General features: G+C 41.6%; 1 protein-coding gene across 3 annotated transcripts in view; it reads left to right on the top strand.

Annotated features, from left to right (window-relative positions):
• The window catches only part of macrod2 (mono-ADP ribosylhydrolase 2), a 1,543,249-nt gene that overhangs the window by 857 nt on the left and 1,529,318 nt on the right, over nucleotides 1-13,074 (top strand). The window lies entirely within an intron of this gene.

The raw sequence follows: 13,074 nt of genomic DNA, 5'->3' as shown, positions 1-13,074 counted from the left end.
CAGGGTCGTCTTTAGCTGCGGTTCAGAGCAGAAATACAACCACTTAATTACTAATTCAACTGTGTGCAGTGAGTTCAAGAAGCCTCCTGATTTAATTTGCTCATTCTTTTTGAGTTGAGGTCTATGCACCTTTATGTTTCTATTTTAAGTTTTGCAGGATAGGTGGTGTGAATGGGGAAAACACAAAACCACGGAAAACTGACAAAAATGTTGGAAACGCTCAGTGGACTAGGTGGCATAGGTAGAGTGGAAGCAGTTGATGACTTGTCATCAGAAGTTGGATCCATGTGGATGAAGTGTCGTCGAACTGGAACGTTAATTCTGGCTCTCTCTACATATGAGCTGATTGATGTTTGCCTCGCAGATCAATATGTCAGCCATTCTTTTATTTCCTGAAATAGATTTGAAAGAATAAATGATGGTTCCGTGTTTGGTGCACCGCCATCACGAGTATGTAATGATGTGAGGACACTAATATATATGCATGTTTGTTAGAACATCATCTTAGAATGTAGCCAACCTGGAAATCGTTCTGGACTGACCACAACAAATGGTTTGTCTATGCCAAGACAAGTGTATATTCATTGCACCCTCAGTGACCTATTTGGACTTCACCGTCAACAAGGAAGGAGTACAAATGGACAAGAAAGGTACGGAAGCAGTTCGGAGAGCTCCTTACCCCACCAACAGAACTATAATCATTTTTGGGTTTGGTGAACCATTATCGCCAACCCATTCCCAATGTGTTGACATTATGTAGCCCTCTAAATCAACTGCTAAAGAAAAATCAAAAATGGTACTCGAACACTGGAACCAAACATGCCATGGATAGATTAAACACACTACTAACAAGCAGTAACCATGGCTTAATCCACTACGATCCTGACAGAACTGATACTGGCAGTGGACACGTCACCAGTGGGATTGGGGGCAGTACTTTCACAGAAAACTGGAAAGGGAGGGCATATGCCTCCCGATCACTAACCATTTGTGAGTCTAATTATGCTCAATTAGAAAAAAGATTTCCCTAATACTTGTATGGACGAAAGTCTACCCTAGTTATTGACAACAAACCACAGAGTATGATATTGGGATCTAAAAAGGGAATACTGATGGTTGCATCAGCCAGAATTCAAAGGTGGTCATTGCTATTGGCAGCATATGATTTTGATTTAAAACACAAACTGACTTTAGAGAATAACCACGCAGATGCCCTCTCCTGCTTACCACTCCCTGATACAGAGCAGAATGAAGCAACCGTAAATGGACGTCGGAAGTGACAGTAATAAATTAAGGTGAGCTGGATCAACTTCCCATTACAGCAAAATTGATCAGTAAGGAAATCCAAAAAATGTGATATTGACAAGAGTGTTCTACTTCCCAAACAATGGTTGGCCAGAAGATCAGAAAAAGTTGGAAGGAATGAGGCCCTATTATGCCAGACGTAGGGAAATATGGATCAAAGAAGGATACCTGCTATGCGGATCTTGGACTGTCGTCCCCAAGAAGTGGGAGAAAGATGTCCTGGCCGAATTTCACAATAACCACCCAGGGACAATTCAATCAAAGCATTCGCCAAAATGCACGTCTGGAAGACTCCCATAGGGGAAGACATCGAGCACACGTCAGTAGATGCAGCATGTGCCAGGGAGCACAACCCAAAGCACCTCAAGCAGAAGCAAATCCATGGAAATGGCCATCACCCATATGGCATCATGTTCACATAGACTTTGCAGGACCATTTATGTGAGAAAATTTCCTGATAATAGTTGACGCACATTCCAAATGGCCAACTGTAACCCGCATGAAAAAAACGACTGTGGGTCGACCCAGTGGAAAAACTAAGAGAAGCCTTTGCATTGCATGGATTACTTATAGAATTAGTTTCTGATAATGGTCCACAATTTGTATTAGCAGAATTTCAAGAGTTCATGCATAATAATAACATACTGTCTGCGCCATATCATCCAAGCACAAACGGAGAAGCAGAGTGTTTCATACAAGCTTTCAAGAAAGCTATGAAGATGAAACTAAATGCAAACGCCATAGAATCATAGAATTTCTGATTTCTTGCTGGGATACCGAAGAACACAACACTCAACCACCAAAAGGATACTGGCAGAACTGATGTTCATGAGAAATTTGAGGACCAGACTGTCAGCAATACACCCACAATACATCAGCCTCAGATTGCAGCAAACAACTTCTGCTAACAAACACCCTAGATTAGTAGAGGTGGGCGAACCTGTTTTGGTAAGAGACTACCGTTTCAACAGAGCCCTGTGGGTACTGGGAGTAGTCCTGAAAAAGTTCAGCCCATATTCTTATCACATTCTAGTGGGAGATATGAGATGGAAAAGGCACATTGACTAATTAAGAGCAGTGGAAAGTGCTATGACACTGGAGGCTGAAGCAGTAGATACACTCATAGAAAGGCCAACCCTGCAATGGGAAGAAGCATCTCCAACACTTATTGATGTTCATAGAGAGATGCCAGGATCGCCATCTGAAAAAATACCTTAAGAGGGGCACACGAAACCAGAGTCCAGGCAAGCAATCCTCTGGACCTTCACACTCCAACACTGGAAAGACTCTCAAAATCATCTTCACCACTACCCAGCTATATCCTACCTGATGAACCGGAACAAGAGCTGATACCATCCCACTCCACAGATCCAAATGGGACAGACTCCTTCTGAAAGACAATGTGCCATAACCAGTAGAAAAAAAAGGGGGGGTTGGCATTGTTGAGCATGTTTTTTTTATTTCCAAGGGATGCTCTACAACTCAATATAATCAATACTCGTCATCCCTCTACATTATTCATGTTTCCTTAAATATTTTTGTTTTTTTGGTGGGGGGGGGTGAAAGAATGTTAGGTATGATACTATCAGGTGTATGTGATGACGTGGGGACATTTTATATATGCATACTTGTTAGAACACCATTTTAGAATGTAGTAAAGTATCAATGTATCAACAGCCTGCCGTATCTTTTCCTGTTACGATCACAAGCCAATATCTCTCAATGTTACAGCCAGCTTTGACTATAGAGTAGAAGCTTTAAAAAGGAAATAAATGAACCTTCAGCCCCATATCTCCTGGTGATAGCTCCCAATCATAGGTGACATGAGGAGAACCCTTCAGGAAGGTGAACCGTCATTATCAATTTCTGTACCAGCAACGTTTTTTCAAAATTTAAATAAAAATGTAAGAAAATTTATTTGGCAAGACAAAATGCCCAGGATGGAGTTAGAAAAATTAACATCGGGGTGGGGGGGTAGATACTAAGAATGCTTAATTTTAAAAATTTCAGAAAACTTGTTTATTAGAAGGAACAATATTGTCAAAATACTTTAAATGATTAAATTGCATCTTTCCTGAAAAAAAATCTTGTATATTTTGCAGTTTCAAAATTGTTTTCTCTATTAAGGTATCTTCACTACTGTAATAAAGAATGTTTACAATAATATTTACAGAATGCAGCAGATTCAACCTTTACAGCACCATGATTAAGACTGGGGTTTGAGTCCCATGTTGTCCATAAGGAGTTTGCACTAATAGCGGCAGATTCAAAATGTGTTGGTCCACATGAGTTGCTGGACCACAGAGGACTGGATAATAGAGGTTCATCGTGTGTGTACGTGTGTGTACGTGTGTGTACGTGTGTGTACGTGTGTGTACGTGTGTGTACGTGTGTGTACGTGTGTGTACGTGTGTGTCTTCTATATCAGCTCCATTTTTGTACAAATGAACAAACCTAAGTGGACAGCCAAATTTCTCAATGACTTCTGCAAATTTTAATCTTTATGGAGTTTGTTTAATTTTTTTTATTTTAAGAAGTTGTTTTAAGTTTATTAGGAACTTCAGGCCAGAAAATGGACTAACAATTTGGGCTTCTTGGATAGTGTAGCAATTAGCACAATGCCATTATAGTTCCACCAACTCGGGTTTGAATCTGACACTGTGTGTAAGGAATTGAATGCTTTACACTTGTCTGCATGTTTTCCCAAAGAGCATGAGTTCCCTCTCATTTTCCAAAAACTTGAGGGGTTTAGAAGGTTAATTGATCACATGGATGCATTTGGGTGGTATGGGCTTGTAGGCCAAAAACACCATGCTGTATCTCTAGATTAAAATTAATTTGTGGTGTGAATTCATCTCTAGGCTGAGGAACCTGAATGACCAAGTTTAATTGCATTTCTAACAAATTTCCAAAGTGTGAATTTCTTGGTTGGCATTGTTTGTTGTGTAAAATTATCATAGCTATTTGCAACAGGGTAGAAAATGTTGACAAAGTGAAGAACTTGAAGTTGAAATTGTTTGAAATACACGTATGTGATGCCTATTCATTTTTTTAAAGAATATTTAAACTGCAAAATCTCCAAGCTACAGTTGTAAAATAAGTGAAAACACACAATTAAAATAAAGGCATTCATGGTTAAATAAAAGTATAATACTACACAGTTTTCAACTTAATACTCTATTAATTTCCTATGAAAGCCATTGTATTACAAGAGACAGATGAAATTGTCACGGAAAAGAAGAAATGCATCAATTAAATATTTTTGCATCTGTTTCTGAGTGTTAAACCACCTGGAATGCAATACAGGTGGTTAGGAAATGTTCAGTGCCCTATCAATTCAAAAGATTACATTTCTGCAGGATATAATTACATACAATGAACATTTCCCCCCTCCCCCCATTACATCTTGTATTATTCCTAGCTGCATCTTTACTACATATGAATTGCAATGCATCATTTTAAAAGAAGAAAAATCAGATTGAATGAAATCACAAACTTTATGACAGACTGAAAGTGCAGTGGATTAATAATGTATCTTCTACCAAGAAAGTGTTTAATTGGAAAAAAAATTGTAGTTTTACAGCAAGAAAATGTGTCTAATGGTGGATATGGAAAATTAGCACTTTTCAGACAGAACAGCACTAGCAAACTGTTAGGAGTTAAAAATCAGTTATTTTGCTTTTAAAAAAAAAAAAAATGAGGTTAAAATAGGGGTCTCCAAAATAGTTGATATTGATCTCTGGGTGTTGATGGAACTATCCAAGTGGTCAAAAGGGGGTTGATAAATGCCAGGGGAGGGGTTAATTGAACTTTTGAGGCCAAAAAAATTGTAGACCCCAAGGTCCCCACTCCTGCCCAGGAGCCCGAGGCGACCTCTTCGATCCGGTCAGCACTGTTCCTGATGTTGAGAATAAAGTCGCCGACTCTGGCTGCATCTGATACTGAAGACTTGGACCCAACTCCATTTGCCACCTTCCTGGCCAGAAGCAAACATTTCTTTTACTGTTATTGTCTTTTACTGTTGTGAAACTTGTTCAAAACCATAGTTTTAAAGTATGTAATGAAAATCTACTTTATAATTATTTTTATCTACTATCCATCGGGGGGGGGGGGGGTGCGGGGGGAAAGATGGAACTTTATTTTTTGTACATTCCTGGGGGTCTATAAGGGATCAAGGATTCCAGGATTTCAATGATCTAAAAAGTTTGGGTACCCCTAGTTTAGAGCATTATTCTGAAATAATTTTGGGAAACAGCATAATGAGTCAACTGATGGATTCAAATCCACCACTATCTCTAAACTAAGGTCTCCCAAATTTAAGCTGGATATGAATTCTCATGGGAGCTTCCCACTTCTGATGGTTTAAATGTCTGGAGTGTGAAGTAGAGGAAGAATCAATACAATGATGTGCTACCCTGGTAGAGCAGAGAATTTTAAAAGTAATCAGTTCAGCTCCTTGCCCTTTTAGAGTTTTGGTGCTGAGAAAGGACTGGTACTACTGTCTTAACACTGCAACAATTTTTCATCTTCCTTTTTCCACCCAAGTGAATTGTAATCCACAGTATTAATGTAAAATGTGTTTTCAGACCTTTCTATGAAAGTTGACCCTTTGAAACATTAATATTGTGGATTTTGTTCCAACTTTTGAAGATGATGTCCGATTTAAAAGCAAAATGATTTCATCATTGCAAATAATAACAAATTGGTTCAGGAGGTAAATGTGGTCAAAGATGGAAAATCTATGATTCTTCTGATGCTTGCATGTTGCGTCCTTCTGTGACAAAAAGATCCTGTCAATGCTAATTTGGCTACTGATGTAAAAATTACATGTAACAACTTGTACACTTATCTAGATAAAAGATAGATGACATCAGCGAGTAAATAGTGGGCATTAAAAGCTTGGGTGAAGGATGTGGATCAGTGCTGGATTTCATATCATTTGGATGCTCAGAATTTCCAGAGAGAAAACAATCTGTTTTGTGTTGTCTTCCAAAGCAATTTGTACACAACTTTAGAAGGATAGTATATTGATGCATATAACGTCTAATATCTGGCCAATTGAGGTATTGAATTTGTATAGGGCGGCATGTTGTGCGGAGTGGGGTTAGTGCAACTCTATTACAGCGCCAGCTATCTGGGTTTGAATCCGGTGCTGTGTGTAATGTTATGAGGCATATTATGTTTTGTATATTAATGTCTTTAAAAGAGATTGTGGGGATTTAGAGTATAGGTCACAAACAGGCAGATGTCAAAAAGACATCTCATTTAAAATGCGAGAGCTATGAATAAGGAGAGACATGTACACAGTGACTTTATAGTGTGTAATATTTGTAGATGTATTTGGGAGATGAAATGGTGCAGCCGAGGTAGGTAAACTGGCTGACCGTTTTGAGTTCAGTGTGCCCAATGGAGATGTGGAGGGGCTGGTGGTCATGGTGGAGAGCTGGCTGAAAGAGGACCTCGGTTTTCTTCAGGCTGACTTCCAGGTCAAACATTTTGGCAGTTTCCGTAAAACAGGACGTCATGTGCTGGAGAGCTGGCTCTGATTGGGCAACTAAAGCGGCATCGTCGCAAAGATTAGTTCACGGACAAGTTGCTCTTGTGTCTTGGTGTGAGCTTGCAGGCGCCTCAGACTCGCCAAGGCAAATAGCGCCTTTGGAAGACTACACAAAAGAGTCTGGAAAAACAACCACCTAAAGAAACACACAAAGATCAGCGAGTACAGAGCCGTTGTCATACCCACGCTTCTGTTTGGCTCTGAATCATGGGTCCTACGGCTCCTAGAACGCTTCCATCAGCGCTGTCTCTGCTCCATCCTCAACATTCATTGGAATGACTTCATCACGAACATCGAAGTACTCAAGCTGGCAGAGTCTGCAAGCATCGAATCCATGCTGCTGAAGACCCAACTGCGCTGGGTGGGTCACATCTCCAAAATGGAGGACCATTGCCTTCCCAAGATCTTGTTCTATGGTGAGCTCTCCACTGGCCACCGAGACAGAGGTGCACCAAAGAAGAGGTACAGGACTGCTTAAAGAAATCTCTTGGTGCCTGCAACATTGTCCACCGCCAGTGGGCTGATCTCGCCTCCAACCGTGCATCTTGGCGCCTCACAGTTCGGCGGGCAGCAACCTCCTTTGAAGAAGACCGCAGAGCCCACCTCACTGACAAAAGACAAAGGAGGAAAAACCCAACCCCAACCAACCAATTTTCCCTTGCAACCGTGTCTGCCTGTCCGTCATCGGACAGGCAGCAACGAGCCTGCAGCAGACGTGGACATACCCCTCCATAAATCTTCGTCTGTGAAGCCAAGCCAAAGAAAAGAGATTTGGGGGATAAATTGGTAAAATTAGAGTAGGTTACATACACACATTTTAAAACCGATCTTATTTGAAATACTGAAGAATTCATATTCAGTGACTTTACAGAAACTATGGAGAATGCTACGCAAATTTCACAAGTAGGTGCTAATTGAAATTATATCATGAAATGAATAGACCATTGTCTTGGAGTCAGGTTGGCTGTGTTGAACACCTGTACAAAGTGCTCACTCAAAGGTGAATGATAAGTTTGTTTACCTAAAAACAACAGAAGACTAACTCCTATTGTTTGCTGAAGAAGGGGATTTTTGCAAGTGAGAGAAAGAAGGACATGTGGTTGGCAGTTTTGTATCTCCGGTGAGAGAGACAGATGAACAGTGTAAGCCAGGAAGCTTGTTTGAACTGAAACAGATAACTCCAGAGTGACGGATGGCTGGAAGTGCTATCTGTCTGATGTTTCTCTTGGATAAGAGGAACAGAAAGGAACTCTGGTAGCCTGAAGGAAAGAGGATATCATCTGGAGAACCCTGATGGGGCAAGTTTCATCAGCAAGACATTGAGGTGACTAATGGTGGTACCTCAGTTGTGGAAATCCTAGAACAACAAATATCTCTCTGCAAACCTACAAAGAACCTTCCTGAGCATTAAACATTTACCTTTCGAGCACCAAAGTCTGGTAAACTTTATACATGTTAAATTCTGTGCACAGTATAAGAATTGACTGCAAGCAGAGAACTTGGAGGAATGAGAAGTGAGATTGAACTATGAATCAAATAACTTTTCTGAACTTACATACACATTACATACATGTGCACTTAGAATTAGAAGGGGGTTAAGTTGGGTAGTTAAGTTAATAGAGATAAGTTAAAGTGCGATTCTGTTTTTATGTTTAAAGATAATGAAAAAACAACTTTTGTTTAAGTAACCATTTGTGGTGGTGAATTTCTATTACTGCTGGATTTTGAGGTCCTCTGGGCTCGTAACAGTGTTTTGTTGCATTGCCAATAAGCGGTTATCCTGCCTCCCCACAGGAAAAAAGAATCTCAGGGTTGTAGGTGATGCCATCGATGTACTCTGACAATAAATCTGAAATGAAAGAAATATACATAAAGCATAATGAAATATGGAGAGAAGCTTGTGATCAAATTAATTAATTTTTGAATTGTTGGTATCATGTTGAAGTCTGCTGAATACATCCAGCAAAGCATAGGCAATTTTAGATAGAGCACATGTGTAAAAGAGAATCTAGCTGTAACCTTTCAATTATTCTTCCAACTCAGCAAAACAATTCTGAAATGAAGATACAGTATGTTTCTAATTATCCGAAAACCACTTTACTGAAATTCTCAGTTATCCATGGAAATTTTTGGCATGTTACAAGTTTGAAAAAAAAAGTTGAATTTTTTTAAAAACCTTCCATGCTGAACTGGGACTCTGATGTAGTGTTAGTATCATTTTGAATCAAATGGAGCTCTTGTGTACTCAAGGTAAGAATTAAACTTTATTTCATGCTTGAAAAACCTTCCCCTGTTCTTTGTTGTTGTTCTCTGCTGATGCTACTGGCTGGGATCGGATTGGGAATCTCAGCTCCCGGGCAGGTATGGGGGTGGGGAGGTCTCTGGGATCGGAGTGGGGACCTTGGGCACTTGGACAGGTTTGGCAACAGTGGCGGGGAGGTGTCGAGGATCGGCCATGGTCGATGCAAGTATTCTGCTGCTTAAAGCCATTTGTCAGGTATCTGAAAAATACAGTTAACCTATACACGTCTGGTCCCGAGTGTTTTGGATAATCAGAAATTTATTGCATTTCATTCAGTCAGTATCTATGAAGAGACTGAGTTAAGCTTCAGGTCAATGATCTTTTGTTAGAAATGTGCTGTAACCTGAAATTGTAACTTTTCCATTTTCCACAGACACTGCCTTACCTTTTGAGTAACTCCAGCATTTTTTAAAATGGATTTTTAGCATCTGCAGTGTTTCATTTTGCTTAGGTTTTTATGAGCAAGGAACTAATTCAGCAGATGTGATTCCTAGCTATGGAGCTTAGTGAAAAGGATTAATTTTCCTTTGTTTTTATGTCTCCACTCTAGAATGAAACAGGATTGTTTTTGTTCTTCACAAGTTTGCTAATCTATCCCAGCTTTAGTATTAATTTCATAAATGATTGACAATAATATATGGTGCATTGTTTATAGTTCTACTGTGCAGTTGTGATGGTTTTATGAAAGTGATTGTGCATGTAGGGTGGCTCCTGATTTCAATTAACTAAAACTACAGAAATGAATAATAGTTCCTGTTGTTCCTTTTAAGTATCTGAGATAAGTTTATTTTCATTGTTGCTTTAATTAATTTCTTTTCACCAATTGACAGACTTGGTGAGTGGTTATTTTGACAATTTCAATTGATTTCTTGTGTAATCCTCCTGAGTTTAATGTACTATTTTGGACAAAGAAAATGGATATTCTCAATACTGGGCAACCAAACTTTGGAGGTTTTCTGTCTTTGCAGTGATCTAGTTTGAATAATTTTAACTTGTGAAATTGGTCTTTAAGTTCTTGGTTTTTTGTTACTAGCTGCAACATGTATAATCATGAAATGTGGCCATGCAATTTGCTCAAGATGTTGACTATGAGCTACTGTGAATTACTGCAGTCCATTGGATTAAAGTGCTCCCACGAATTCCTTGCTTAACAAGGGGTTACAGGATTTGACCCAGGAACCAATACAAAAAAAGTGGCATATTTCTCCTTCAGACTGTCATGAAATAACTTGTGAGCTCATACACCTGCTCTCTGTCCATTTGATTTTTATAATTAAAATGGCGCTGCTGCCAGAATCGCTGTTGCGGCAGGGCTGCCGCTAATGCGGACCTGCGGGGAGCGAGGGAGAAGAGATGTAGCACTCCCATGGGTTCCAGCCTCCTAGTCGACTGCTGTTGGCTCTGCACGGGCTTTTAATGTCCCGTTGAGGGAGCCAACGATGGTTTTATTTGTAATCCCTTGACCGCTGATCTGTGCCTAAGATGGCGGCACTTATTAATTGGGAGCAGCCACGAGGGGCTACAGACACCAGGGAAGCGGAGGACGAGAGCAGGGCACCAGGTGGCGGACAAGTGGGAGGTCTCTGTAGCTGAGGGACCGGTGCATGCGGTGGAGTGCTGGCAACTCGAGACGAGGAACCCACAGAAGCTGAAGGCTGCTGGAGAATGTGGTCGGGAGACTTGTGCCGGGCTGCAGACTGCTGGAGGATGGCTCAAACTGGCTGGAGGGATGCAAGGTATTGGAACCGGGATGTGAGGAGGAAGGGTCCCTGAACATGTCGGAAGTTCCGATCTGGAGCTCGGGTTGTCAATGATTTGGACTGGACTCTGTGTGGCTGCGGAGGCGCTGGAGGAAAATCTACGGATACTTGGTTACTCTATGGGGGACTCGCTTTTGCTTCTCTATCTCTGACTAAGACAGACTGTAAGAGGTGCTTAGGCAATTCCTGCTTTATCCATATTCCTGCTGGTCGTGAATCTGGCTGCCTTGCAGCAGGCAAAAAGAAATTTCATGAAAAGAGTCTTGGCATACATTAAAAAATTTTGGGGTGGATCTGGCCTTTCTGCAAGGAACACGTCTAATGGAGTGGGAGCACCAAAAGCTAAAGAAGGGCCAGAATTTGGTCGCCTCGTTTGGCTTAAAGGCAAGGGGGGTTGCATCCTGATATGCAAAACTGTTCTGGTGAGAGTCCAGCATGTGACTACAGATAAAACAGGGAGATTTGTAATGATACACTGCCAGATATATTCAGAATCCTGGACCTAAGTAGATATTTATGCCACCCAATAATGATGACGAAAAATTTATACGATACTTTCCTAAAATTGGCAGAGGGAAAGGAGAACGTTTTGGTTGGGGGGTGGGGGGAGGGGCTTTAACTTTTGTCTGAACTCTGTCTTTGATAAATCAGCTAAGAAAATAACTAAAACAAAAGCAGTAAGGCCCACATTTGGATGTATGAAGGAGCTGAATCTGATAGATGTATGGAGGTGGAAGCTTCCCAGGGAGAAGGACTACTCCTGCTATTCAAAACAACATGACTCCAACTCTAATATAGATTTTTTTTCCTGGCTTCATGGAGGCTGAGTACACAGCGAGGCTCGTCTCAGAACATTCATCCCTAATCTTTGGCTTGGCTTCGCGGACGAAGATTTATGGAGGGGTAATGTCCACGTGAGCTGCAGGCTCGTTTGTGGCTGACAAGTCCGACGCAGGACAGGCAGACACGGTTGCAAGGGAAAATTGGTTGGTTGGGGTTGGGTGTTGGGTTTTTCCTCCTTTGTCTTTTGTCAGTGAGGTGGGCTCTGCGGTCTTCTTCAAAGGAGGTTGCTGCCCGCCGAACTGTGAGGCGCCAAGATGCACGGTTTGAGGCGATATCAGCCCACTGGCGGTGGTCAATGTGGCAGGCACCAAGAGATTTGTTTAGGCAGTCCTTGTACCTCTTCTTTGGTGCACCTCTGTCACAGTGGCCAGTGGAGAGCTCGCCATATAACATGATCTTGGGAAGGCAATGGTCCTCCATTCTGGAGAAGTGACCTACCCAGCGCAGTTGGATCTTCAGCAGCGTGGATTCGATGCTGTCGGCCTCTGCCATCTCGAGTACTTCAATGTTAGGGATGAAGTCGCTCCAATGAATGTTGAGGATGGAGCGGAGACAACGCTGGTGGAAGTGTTCTAGGAGCCGTAGGTGAGGACCCATAATTCGGAGTCGAACAGGAGTATGGGTATGACAATGGCTGTGTATACGCTAATCTTTGAGGTTTTTCAGTTGGTTGTTTTTCCAGACTCTTTTGTGTAGTCTTCCAAAGGCTCTATTTGCCTTGGCGAATCTGTTGTCTATCTCGTTGTCGATTCTTGCATCAGATTAAATGGTGCAGCCGAGATAGGTAAACTGGTTGACTGTTTTGAGTTTTGTGTGCCCGATGGAGATGTGGGGGGGCTGGTAGTCATGGTGGGGAGCTGGCTGATGGAGGACCTCAGTTTTCTTCAGGCCGACTTCCAGGCAAAACATTTTGGCAGTTTCCATCAAGCGCTGAATGGGCATCTAAAGCGGCATCGTCTGCAAAGAGCAGTTTTCGGACAAGTTGCTCTTGTGTCTTGGTGTGAGCTTGCAGGCGCCTCAGATTGAAGAGACTGCCATCCGTGCGATACCGGATGTAAACAGCGTCTTCATTGTTGAGGTCTTTCATGGCTTGTTTCAGCATTATGCTGAAGAAGATTGAAAAGAGGGTTGGTGCGAGAACGCAGCCTTGCTTCACGCCATTGTTAATGGAGAAGGGTTCAGAGAGCTCATTGCTGTATGTGACCCAACCTTGTTGGTTTTCGTGCAGTTGGATAACCATGTTGAGGAACTTTGGGGGGCATCCGAGGCGCTCTAGTATTTGCCAAAGGCCTTTCTTGCTCATGGTG

Source organism: Narcine bancroftii, chromosome 4 (assembly GCF_036971445.1).
Source record: "Narcine bancroftii isolate sNarBan1 chromosome 4, sNarBan1.hap1, whole genome shotgun sequence".
Lineage (NCBI taxonomy): Eukaryota > Metazoa > Chordata > Chondrichthyes > Torpediniformes > Narcinidae > Narcine > Narcine bancroftii.
This window is presented reverse-complemented; position numbering and strand designations above follow the sequence as displayed.